The 10,052-nt window shown below is 43.8% G+C and overlaps 1 long non-coding RNA gene and 1 other non-coding gene across 2 annotated transcripts; both read left to right on the top strand.

The window, feature by feature from the left end:
* Positions 1-3,611: 3,611 nt before the first annotated feature.
* On the top strand, positions 3,612-9,913 carry LOC131188935 (uncharacterized). The gene is made up of 5 exons (XR_009152870.1): positions 3,612-3,679; positions 4,090-4,174; positions 4,371-4,436; positions 5,723-5,906; positions 6,226-9,913. It is a non-coding gene; the product is annotated as an uncharacterized LOC131188935 (long non-coding RNA).
* LOC131189376 (small nucleolar RNA SNORD49) lies at positions 3,839-3,903 on the top strand. The gene has a single exon (XR_009152990.1). It is a non-coding gene; the product is annotated as a small nucleolar RNA SNORD49 (small nucleolar RNA).
* Positions 9,914-10,052: the final 139 nt, after the last annotated feature.

Here is a 10,052-nt window from a genome sequence, read left to right as displayed (position 1 = left end):
CACGTTTCTGCTTCCTTTATGTTTCTTTCACTTTCGGATAAAAGTCACAGTGCTTTGTTTTGCTATTATTCTTTCCACCTTCTGTTTTTCAGTAAAATTGGATGGTGCGATGCCCTTTAATGTAATTTGTGTTTGGCAGATAAAAACATGGATAGTAGATAATTTAGGGATTTTTACATATTATAGAATCTGCTGTAGCTCAGAAACCGGTATTAGCTGATGAGTTTTGCAAATCTATTATAGTACCACTAGAGGGAGCTCTGATCAGCTCACAGCACAGTACTGTATTCCCTACTATGGTATTCAACATTCAGGAAGAGTGAAGGTAGGGCTCATTTGAGAACACTAGTGGGATTGGAGAATGTCTGTGCTGGTACTGGTTCCATGAACTCTACGGTGAATTTGCTCTTCATTCTTCTTAGTTGTAGAATAATTTTTAAATTTTTATTGTTCCAATATTTATCTTTTATAAGCCACCCAGAGCACTGGTGAGTTTCAAATTTTTTTACTACCGGTTCTGTGGGTGTGCCTTGATGGGTGTGGCTTAGTGGGCGTGGCAGGGCCAGTCAGAATTTTTACTACCAGTTCTGTGGGTGTGGCTTGGTGGGCATGGCTTGGTGGGCGTGGCAGGGGAAGAATACTGTAAAATCTCCATTCCCACCCCACTCCAAGGGAAGGTTACTGCAAAATCTCCATTTCCTCCCGAGCAGCTGGGACTCGGGAGGCAGAGAATAGATGGGGGCAGGGCCAGTCAGAATTTTTACTACCGGTTCTCTGAACTACTCAAAATTTCCACTACCGGTTCTCCAGAACTGGTCAGAACCTGCTGAAACCCACCTCTGACCCAGAGTCATCGTAACAATGAGATGGGTAGTTATGAAGAATAAAATGAATACATGAATTATGATGGCATAAATTTGAGGAACATTTTCTTTGAAAACAAGAACATTTCCTTTTATCACTTTGTAATGGATCTGGCCTCTTTCATTCAAGGTCTTTTTTGTTTAATCTCTGCAAATGACTACTACATCCAATGAACTCCAGAAAAGGGGAGAGATCTTTGTCAATCTGTTTGCGAAACAGATGAGCTGTTTCCCCCACTCCCCAGTTCCATGACTACAGGGTAGAGGGAAATAATGTGTTGTCTACATTATGGAAGGTGGCCTTCTCTACATCTTCCTGCCAGCACCAAATCTGCACAGGGCAGCATGCAAGATAAAGATGCCCAAGAGTTAAAGTAATCTGACCCAGGAGGTCATGGTGGAGGTCATCAATCTTAGTGGAGGCGAGACAAGGGCCTTTGAGGCATGTGTGAACACAAAACATCTGCTAAGCCTAAGGGCCAGATCCAGAGTAGTTATGAGCTATATCTGGAGGATAGATAGAGACATATGTTCTATGCTGGCATATCATCAGTTTTCAAGGAACTGACCATGTTCCCTTGTGTCCATTAAACAGTTTTCAAGGAACATTCTTGGTAAGAAAATGGGTTTCCTAGTTACTCTAAGTTCAGCCAAGAGAGTTAGGAAATTAATAGCTCTGTAAGGAAAGATTTATCTCTTTTACCAAGTTAAGGTGATGTTAAGTTTAGAATCATCCCTCAGACCTGAGGTGGACTCCAATTTTTATAAGGCACAGGGTTCCGTATAAACCTTGTTCTATGTTTATGGTGAATCCCAAGATTAATTCTGGTTCCAAATTTCTGCCAAATCCTTTCAAGTGTTCAAAACCTGGCATAAGCTAGATGTGCATAGGACCTTCAGAATTTACATCAAGCACATCCAAGGGGACAGGAAGGCAGAGAGTCTGTTCATTTCCTCTTGGGCAAATGTTTTAGGAGTAATAGCCTTCTCCTTCCACAGATGGGTTAAGGACTGCATCACACTGGCCTATTCAGGTAAGCAACAGTCAGCTACCAAGACTATTATTGCCCCCTTGGGCAGAGGATATCACCAAGGGCTCTCCTGTTAGACATGGATGGTGACATGGTCAGAAGCATCAACCTCATGAAACATTATAGGAAGACAATTTTGAATTTTCAGAGGCAGCCTATGTTACGTCAAGGCTTTCTTAACATTTTGTCCCTCACCCCCAGGGTACTTCTTTTCTGATTGGCTCTGTCTTTGGGTGCTTGAGAATGGCACTCTGGACAGGACTCACAACACCAGTAAAGATGGATTTGATAGTCCCAACTTTGCAAGGGCTTAGTAAGAGTCTTTATATTTACCTAGGAAATGTTTATGCTCTAAAATGAATACTGACCGTCTGATTGTTATGTAGCATATGCTGATTTACAACTATATCACTTTCTGTCTGATTGAACTGTGAGTAATGTAACTTAATTTAGACCCCCGTCATTGAAGTCAGTTCATGAAACGGAGGGGTAGCAAAAAGTATAGGATCTGCCTTTTAGTAAGTAATGTTGGAAGAAATATCCTTCTGAGGTCAGTTGTGGGGAAAAAGACACTGGATTCATGGAAGTTGCTTGAAAAGGTTTATTGATGAACAGGATCACATGCCTTGGAAATCTTGGGCAAAAAAAGGGAAGAGATGCTGAGAGTCCCTGGGTTTTATACCCTCTCTGGCTTTGAACTTCCTGGGGCACAGGAAGAGTATCCTGATTGGTTGCTGTCAGAGGTCATGGCTAGCTTTGTAGGTTGTCTGTATGCTAATTTAGTTAAATCTTGTTGGGTGATGCAATGAAGGGCCATTGAATGGCTTTGCCTGAAGGAGGTAGATCTCTTATGTACAATGGAGTGGCCCAGGCCTTAATGGCCCATTAACAAAGGTGGGGTGGGTTGAGTTTCTGCCTCCCTTTTAGGGCAAAACATTCTGCCCTTTTAATATTTCCTAAAATATTTCCTTTTTCTAGGAGAGGGGTGGTTTTAACTTCCTACAGTAAGATGATGTGATCACCAACAACCAGGTCCATCTTGAAAGACACTTCGCAGTGAACCGGCCTATTTTATTTGGCTGCACCCAGAAATGTTTGATCCGTGATTATAACAGCATCTTATGTGCAGATGCAGACACCTGAGGTCGCTTGCTTTTCTTATTTAGGCTTGGTTTTTTCCCCTCTAATATGTGGAATCCCGATTCTGAATTTGACAGTACTAACCCCACCTACCCCCAACCATTATACTGCAACTATTCGCGACTGCGCTGCTCTCGCGTTCGGCAACGTTCGGCGGTGAAAAGCACATCCCAGAACAGGGGTCTCCAACCTTGGCAACTTTAAAACTCGTGGACTTCAACTCCCAGAATTCCTCAGCCAGCTTTGGTTTGCTGGCTGAGTGATTCTGGGAGTTAAAGTCCACGAGTCTTAAAGTTGCCAAGGTCGGAGACCCCTGTTCCAGAAGATCAAACCCCCCCACCCCACTTTTTTTTTAACCGCTGCTCTTCGCCTTCGCAGGTACTTCTCGCTCCCTCTTTCCCCTGCCCGTATTATTGACCCGGAAATCTCCAAAGATATTCCCGCTTTCAATCCATTTCCGTTTTCCCCCCCATTTTTCAGCCGCGAAATGGTATATTCGAACCAATCAGCAACCACTTTTTTCCCGGTTCCCCCCATCCGCCATCCGAATGGTTTGTCCCCCCGCCTTAAAAGAGACCGCGTGGCGGCAGCTCGCTCTTTTCCGTGCTTCGCAGCCGCCGATATTAAAGGTCTTGTCAGAGGGAGGTGAGAGATTTCATGGCGCCCCAGAAAAAAAAGGATGTGAATTGCAGGGGTGACGGGTCGGTCTTTGATTGGGCCTTTTGTGAGCCAACGTTCTCCCCGCTGTGTGTCTTACCCGGGGGCCTATGGCGCCTCGCGTGGGCCTTTAATTTTTTCCCTTCGCGGGATGATGAGCCAGGAAGTGCCGTCAGATGCGAGAACTGACGAGAGACTCCTTGTGGCTGACCGCAAATTGTCCTCTCTTCCCCTGCCACTATTTCTTCCTCCCGAGACAGGCCTAGGTTCAGTTCTGACCAAAAAAAAAAGGGGGGCGGGGAGGAGGAGGAAGAGGAGACAGGTCCAACCTCCCACCGACATTACAGAAACCTCAAATTTTTAGGTTCTTTCTCATCTAATCTTGGATTGTGTTGCAGGTTTTCTGCCGTTGCCATGTGGGAGCTGACTTCAAAAAGCCATAGAGAGGATCAGCGTGTGGAGTTGCGGGAGAAACATCCAAAGGTAAATTTAAAAGCCTCTGCAAGTTGGATAGTATGGAAGGAAGGCTCACCGTGATGATATAAAACCTTATTTATATACGCTGGAATTACCGGCAGACTCCTGCTGTTGAGACGGTTCTTTCTGAGGAGCCTCTATGGAGGGAAAGCCATTGTTCTCCCAAACACTACAAAATTACAAGCCTGCTTTCTTTCTTCAGGGAGCTAGAAGCTGTCCTCCAAGATGAGCAATTGTGATTGAAATGCCGACTCTTAACTGGAAAGATGTAAGTCAAATGGATAGTTCCTGGCTTGTAAGGGTGTGTGCAAGGTGCAAAAATATTTCAAATCCAGAACAGACTGTTATATCCAAGTTTGGTTCTAGATTTCAGGTAGTTTAGAATCGGGACAAGACCAACCATTTAGTTGCTGGGCTTCTGTGGAAAGCTTGTGTGTTAGGTTTTGATAATGCTAGAACTGTCCTTAAGCAACAGATCTGGGATACACTTTTTTTCAAACAAGCCTAAGGAAGGTGTCACGTCTATTATCATTTGCTCCCAAAAAGGTCCCTTCCACCTACATATTTAAAATCCATCATATTTTTTTGTAAATCCTTCACTTTTTGCTAGGTTGGATACTATGCTCTCAGCAGTCCTTCCTGAGGTTGGTTGTGTCCATGTGGTGATGGTTCAGTAGAAATTCTAGCCCATATACTATACTGTTCCCTGGGCTGTGGTGGCTCAAGGCTATAAGAAGCCTGTTATTAAAACCAGCTGCCTGCAATTACTGCAGGTTCAAGCCCCACCAGGTCCAAGGTTGACTCAGCCTTCCATCCTTTATAAGGTAGGTAAAATGAGGACCCAGATTGTTGGGGGGGCAATAAGTTGACTTTGTAAATATACAAATAGAATGAGACTATTGCCTTACACACTGTAAGCCGCCCTGAGTCTTCGGAGAAGGGCGGGATATAAATGTAAACAAAAAAAAAATATAAAGTATCTAGACAGACCCTTACATATCCTGCCTTGAAAAAATTTTCAGGTAGGAAGTGCAATATGAAAATAGCATCTCAATTTCTGTCCTATCATTCCTACAATAAGCTGTACCATTACTTAGGATTGGAGCTTGTTTTATTTGGGTTCATTTTATTAACCATGTTTTTTATTTTAGACTCTCTTATATTTAATGTTTTTCTCTTACATGTGCACACACACAGATGTAAAACTATTCAGTATTGCTTGTATCTGGCCTTGGGACTAATAAAATTAGAACTGATAATCTGGATAAAGCAAGATTTTTTTCTTGACTCCTATTTGAGAGAAAACATGACTTAATTTTTTAAACAATTTATAAATAGTTGAATGCGACAAATACACCTGATGTTCCTTCCCATTTTCCCCAGAATAATATCCCTGTGAGATTGGTTGGGCCAAGAGAGCGACTGGCTCAACATCCAGACATCTAAATTGGGACTAGAATTCAGTTGTCATGGTTTCTAAGGCACCATCTTAACTTACTACACCAAACTAACTTGGCAGCAGGAATTACCAAGTCTTTTTCTTTCTTTCTTTAGGTTTCTCATCTACCCAGTCTTCAAAGATGGAAGTCCCTCCAGATTTCCTTGAAGAGGCTTGTGAGATACACACTATTTGTATTGCTGTGAACATGGTTAAAATCCGAGACCAGATTTGCATTAAAGTTGAAAACTGAAAGATGATTTTAGACTAATACACTTCTGAGATTCATAGAGGTAGTAGGTATGTATCTAGTTCATCCTTTGTGTAACTGAGATCCTATCTGGTAATCTGGACAATTTGAAAGCAGTTTTCAGATAAACGGTCATACTATAAAAGATCTGTGCATTTTAATGTTGGAATGTTAAATGTATTTTGCTGGGATTGATTTCTGCATTTTATTTTCAAAGGGCTCTGTTTACCCAGGAATACTAATTAAGGGATATTGCCCTTCTCCCTCAAGTTTGTTATAAATGTTCACAAACTTCATATAAGAAGCCATTATCAATACAAGTAAAAAGTGCTTCAATGTTGCTAACCAATTTGTAAAATCTTGTTTCAGGCTTGGACAAATATTACTACAATTCATTGTACCCAAAAGACTACTGAAAGTGTTCATTTTTCCCTTGGCGCGATGAAGACCTACATCCTACATATTACGCAAAGAGATTCTTTCCTGCATTATTGTGGCAGTAAGCTTAAAAGCTAACTTCTCTTCCCTTTGTTGTACACAATTACTGAATGGTTTCAAGTTTCAGAGCCCTGCAGATGGCAGAGAAGGGATCCTTAAAAATTCATATTGCACCTCTTAAAGACAGCAATCTCAAAGGTATCCAGGCCCTGGGCCATTTAGGACTTTGGAGGTAACATTACTTTGAATTGCATCCATAAGCCAACTGGTGTCCAGTGCACCATCTAAAACATTATTAGGGAGTTGTAAACTAATAAATACACTACAAGCCTATGAAGAACGCCTAGAGAGTGTTTGGACGCCTAGAGAGATGCCTAGAGAGTGTTTGGAGGTTTGGAAAAGACGCCTAGAGAGTGTTTGGAGTCCAGCCGATCTGAATCCGATCGAACACTAGTAAGGTCTCATATTCAGACCTACCTAGTGGCGATAAGAGCGGCAAAACATGAGTATTTTTCCGCTCTTATTGCATCAGCAGATAACCGCCCAGCCGCCCTGTTTAGGGTGACCCTCTCCCTTCTTGCGCAGGGAGCTCAGGAGGCCCCCCTGCAGGGCCGTGCTGAGGATTTTGGATAATATCTGAGGATTTTGGATAAAATCGCTCAGATCCGGGATGGTCTGGACGCTGATTGGGTAGATTTGGGTGGGATGACAGAGGTAGTTCTTGAGAATGTTACATGGGGAGAGTTTGATACTGTGACTCCCGAGGACATGGACAGGATACTGAGGAGGCTGAATGCAACCACATGTTTATTGGACCTGTGTCCCTCCTGGTTGGTACTGGCCACTGGTAATTACCAACGCTTCTTTAACGGAGGGTGTCTTTCCTACTGCCTTGAAAGAGGCAGTAATGAGGCCCCTCCTTAAGAAGCCCTCCTTGGACCCGGCTATTTTGGCAAACTATCAGTCCTGTCTCTAACCTTCGCTTTGTGGCTAAGGTTGTTGAGAGTGTGATGGCATGTCAGCTTCCCAGGTACCTGGATGAAACTGTCTATTTAGACCCATTCCAGTCCGGCTTCAGGCCTGGGTACAGCACGGAGACGATTTTGGTCGTGTTGGTCGATGATCTCTGGAGGTCTTGGGACGGGCTGTTCCTCTGTCCTGGTCCTATTAGATCTCTCAGCGGCTTTTGATACCATCAACCATGGTATCCTGCTGTGGCGGCTGGGGGGCTTAGGAGTGGGGGTCACCATTCTTCGGTGGTTCTATTTCTGACCGATCGCCGACGGTGTTGGCAGGGGGGCAGAAATTGACCTCAAAGCATCTTGTGGGGTGCCGCAGGGGACGGGATCTCTCTCTCCTGTTCAACATCTATATGAAGCCGCTGGGTGAGATTATCCGTGGTTTCAGGATGGAATACCATCTGTACGCTGATGACACTCAGCTGTACATCTCCACCGCTAACCATCCCAACGAAACCATTGAAGTGATGTCCCGGTGTCTGGACGCCGTGCGGGTCTGGATGGGGAAGAACAGACTTTAATTCAACCCATCCAAGACAGAGTGGCTGTGGATGCCGGCATCCCGGTACAACCAGCTTATTCCATCGCTGACTGTTGGGGGTGAATCATTGGGGGAGGGTTCGCAATTTAGGCGTCCTCCTGGACGATCAGCTGTCTTTAGAAGCTTTTTATCAGGTGCGCCTGATTCGCCAATTGCATCCCTTGACCAGGATTCCCCACGCACTCATTCCCTACGTCACTCATGCCCTTGTCACTTCCCACCTGGACTACTGCAATGGGGCTCCCTTTGAAGAGCACCAGGAAGCTCCAGCTGGTCCAGAACGGGACTGTGTGGGTAATATAGGGAGCATCACGATGTTCCCATGTTCCCACTAACATGCAGTTAGTCCAGAATGCGGCTGCGCGGGTGATAGATGGAGCGGATCGGAGCTCCCATATGACACCTATCCTGCGCAGACTGCACTGGCTACCTGTGGCCTTCCGGGTGCGCTTCAAGGTCTTGGTAACCACCTTTAAAGCGCTCCATGGCATAGGGCCGGGCTATTTACGGGACCGCCTCCTGCTACCGAATACCTCTCACCGACCTGTGCGCTCTCACAGAGAGGGACTCCTCAGGGTGCCGTCAGCGAGGCAGTGTCGTCTGGCGACGCCCAGGGGAAGGGCCTTCTCTGTGGGGGCTCCCACCCTCTGGAACAAACTACCCCCAGGACTTCGTCAACTTCCGGACCTTCGAAGCTTCCGTCGCGAGCTTAAAACACACTTATTCATTTGCGCAGGACTGGATTAGATTTTAAATTTATTGGTTTTAAATGGGTTTTATTTTTTATATTTTTAAACATTCGGCCTTTTAGAATAAGTTTTTTAATTGTTATTTTAACTCTGTATTTATGTGTTTTTATTTGCCTGTGAACCGCCCTGAGTCCTTCGGGAGATAGGGCGGTATATAAATACGAATAATAAATAAATAAATAAACACCTGCGCAGCCTGCACTGGCTGTCGGTAGTCTTCCGGGTGCAATTCAAGGTGTTGGTTATCACCTTTAAAGGGCTCCATGGCACAGGACCGGGTTACTTAAGAGACTGCCTACTGCCACCAATAGCCTCCCATTGGCCTGTGCCCTCCCATAGGGAGGGCCTCCTCAGGGTGCCGTCAGTCAAACAATCCGACTGGCGGCCCCCAGGAGGAGGGCCTTCTCTGGGGGGCTCCTGCCCTTTGGAATGAGCTGTCTCCGGGGTTGCGTCAACTCCCTGACCTCTGGACTTTTAAGCGCAAGCTGAAGACCCTTTTTATTCCACTGTGCGGGGCTAGCCTAACGAAATTTTAATGGGGTTTTTATGATGGTTTACATTAGTTTATTTTATTTGGCCAACTTTTTAGAATCAGTTTTTTAATATGTTTTTAATTTTGTTTATATCTGTGGTTTTTATTTTTGCTGTAAACCGTCCTGAGTCCTTTGGGAGAAGGGCGGTATAAAAATTGAATGAATAAATAAATAAAGTACTGGCTTAACCAAAGGTACTTGGTTGGCTATATGGAAAGTGAGTGGTACCGGTAGTTCAGCCAGGAGGAGATAAGAAAAGCTGTTCAATATACAGATGCACCTAAAAGTGAAACTGATTTCTTAGGTTTCGGTTACTTTTCTGCAGCCCTTAAGATTTTTTTTAACTTAAGCCTGTAGATAAGTCCTTTAAAATGCCTTTTGAAGTTACATGAAAAAATAACACCAAGTGAACTATTAATTCAAGCAATTAAGGCTCTGCGGATTGAATCCCCCCTCATAGCATTTAAATTGTAAAATAAGACTTATTTTTGCAGCTGAGCTTCAAAAAATGAGCTAAAGAAATTGCAAATTTTCAGTTTCATGACACCAGTATTCTGTTTTGCTTCTGAAAATTTTGTACCTAATGGAAATTCATGCAGATTACTTGTTGCTGGCAATCCTTATGATTTATATTGATATATTGATCATCAATTGTGTTGTAAATGTTGTACCTTGATGAAGGTATCTTTTCTTTTATGTACACTGAGAGCATATGCACCAAGACAAATTCCTTGTGTGTCCAATCACACTTGGCCAATAAAAAAAAATTCTATTCTATTCTATTCTGTCATTATGCTTATCAGTGTTATGTCTTGAAGGGAAGTTCCCTGGAACATGTATTTTTGTTACCTGAATGTTCCTTTTTATGAGGCTTTGATATTGCCACCTGCCACAAGTAGGCTCTTATTAAGACATA

This window comes from Ahaetulla prasina, chromosome 1, assembly GCF_028640845.1.
Source record: "Ahaetulla prasina isolate Xishuangbanna chromosome 1, ASM2864084v1, whole genome shotgun sequence".
Lineage (NCBI taxonomy): Eukaryota > Metazoa > Chordata > Lepidosauria > Squamata > Colubridae > Ahaetulla > Ahaetulla prasina.
Note: the sequence above shows the minus strand (reverse complement) of the source record. Positions and strands in the feature narration are given on the sequence as shown.